Source organism: Amblyomma americanum, chromosome 1 (assembly GCF_052857255.1).
Source record: "Amblyomma americanum isolate KBUSLIRL-KWMA chromosome 1, ASM5285725v1, whole genome shotgun sequence".
Taxonomy (NCBI): Eukaryota; Metazoa; Arthropoda; class Arachnida; order Ixodida; family Ixodidae; genus Amblyomma; species Amblyomma americanum.
Genome location: NC_135497.1, coordinates 339,292,572 through 339,294,884, shown reverse-complemented (window position 1 = coordinate 339,294,884; position 2,313 = coordinate 339,292,572).

Here is a 2,313-nt window from a genome sequence, read left to right as displayed (position 1 = left end):
TCTTGTTATGAAGAGGCAGTTCTTGTGGTGAAGAGTCAGTTCTTTTGATGAGGAAGCAGCTCTTTTGATGAAGAGACAGTTCTTGTGATGAAGAGTCAGTTCTTGTGATGAAGAGCCAGTTCGTGCGATGAAGAGCCAGTTCCTACGATGAAGAATCAGTTGTTTCGATTAAGTATGTTCTTGTGATGAAGAGTCAGTTCTTAATTTGAAGAGAGAGTTCTTGAAAAAAGAGTCAGTTCTTATTATGAAGAATCAGTTCTTCCGATGAAGAGTCAGTTCTTGTGATGAAGTCATTCTTGCGATGAAGAGTCAGTTCTTGCGATGAAGAGTCAGTTCATGAGAAGAAAAGTCAGTTCTTGCAATGAAGAGTCAGTTCTTGAGATGAAGAGTTAGTTCTTGTGATGAAGAGTCAGTTATTGCGATGAAGAGTCAGTTCTTGTGATGAAGAGTTAGTTCTTGTGATGAACAGTCAGTTCTTGTTTTGAATATTCAGTTCTTGTGATGAAGAGTCAGTTCTTGCGATGAAGAGTCAGTTCTTATGATGAAGAGTCAGTTATTGCGAAGACGAGTCAGTTCTTGAGACGAAGAGTCTGTTCTTATTATGAAGAGCCAGTTCTTGTGATGGAGAGTGTTCTTGTGTTGAAGAGTCAGTTCTTCGTTTGAAGAGTCAATTCTTGCGACGAAGAATTAGTTCTTTTATTGAGGACACAGTTCTTGCGATGAAGAGCAAGTTATTTTGATGAAGAGTCAGTTCTTTTGATGAAGAGTCAGTTCTTGTGATGAAGCGTCAGTTCTTAATATGATGAGTCAGTTATTTTGATGAAGAGTTAGTTCTTGCGATGTAGAGTCAGTTCTTGCGATGAAGAGTCAGTTCTGATGAAGAGTCAGTTCTCGTGATGAAGAGTCAGTTCTTATGATGAGGAAACAGTATTTTCGTTGAAGAGTCAGTCCTCGCGATGAAGAGTCAGTTCTTGTTATGAAGAATCAGTTCTTGCGATGAAGAGTCAGTTCTTCTGACAAAGAGTCATTCTTGTGATGAAATGTCAGTTCTTGTGATGAAGTCAGTTCTTGTGATGAAGAGTCAGTTCTTGTTGTGAAGAGTCGGCTCTTGTCATGAAGAGTCAGTTTTTGTCATTAGAGTCACTTCTTGTGATGAGTCAATTCTTGCTAGGAAGAGCCAGTTCTTGTGGTGAAGAGAGAGTTCTTGTAATGAACAGTCAGTTCTTGTTTTCAATAATCAGTTCTTGTGATGAAGAGCCAGTTCTTGTGATGAAGAGTCAGTTATTACGATGAAGAGTCAGTTCTTGTGATGAAGAGACAGTTCTTGCAAAGAAGAGTCAGTTCTTGAGATGAAGAGTTAGTTCTTGTGATGAAGAGTCAGTTATTGCGATGAAGAGCCAGTTCTTGTGATGAAGAGTTAGTTGTTGTGATGAACAGTCAGTTCTTGTTTTGAATATTCAGTTCTTGTGATGAAGAGTCAGTTCTAGCGATGAAGAGTCAGTTCTCGTGATGAAGAGTCAGTTATTGCGAAGACGAGTCAGTTCTTGAGACGAAGAGTCTGTTCTTATTATGAAGAGCCAGTTCTTGTGATGAAGAGTGTTCTTGTGTTGAAGAGTCAGTTCTTCTTTTGAAGAGTCAATTCTTGCGACGAAGAATTAGTTCTTTTATTGAGGACACAGTTCTTGCGATGAAGAGCAAGTTATTTTGATGAAGAGTCAGTTCTTTTGATGAAGAGTCAGTTCTTGTGATGAAGCGTCAGTTCCTAATATGATGAGTCAGTTATTTTGATGAAGAGTTAGTTCTTGCGATGTAGAGTCAGTTCTTGCGATGAAGAGTCAGTTCTGATGAAGAGTCAGTTCTCGTGATGAAGAGTCAGTTCTTACGATGAATAAACAGTATTTTCGTTGAAGAGTCAGTCCTCGCGATGAAGAGTCAGTTCTTGTTATGAAGAATCAGTTCTTGCGATGAAGAGTCAGTTCTTCTGACGAAGAGTCATTCTTGTGATGAAATGTCAGTTCTTGTGAAGTCAGTTCTTGTGATGAAGAGTCAGTTCTTGTTGTGAAGATTCAGTTCTTGTCATGAAGAGTCAGTTTTTGTCATTAGAGTCACTTCTTGTGATGAAGAGTCAATTCTTGCTAGGAAGAGCCAGTTCTTGTGGTGAAGAGATAGTTCTTGTAATGAACAGTCAGTTCTTGTTTTCAATAATCAGTTCGTGTGATGAAGAGCCAGTTCTTGTGATGAAGAGTCAGTTATTACGATGAAGAGTCAGTTCTTGTGATGAAGAGACAGTTCTTGCAAAGAAGAGTCAGTTCT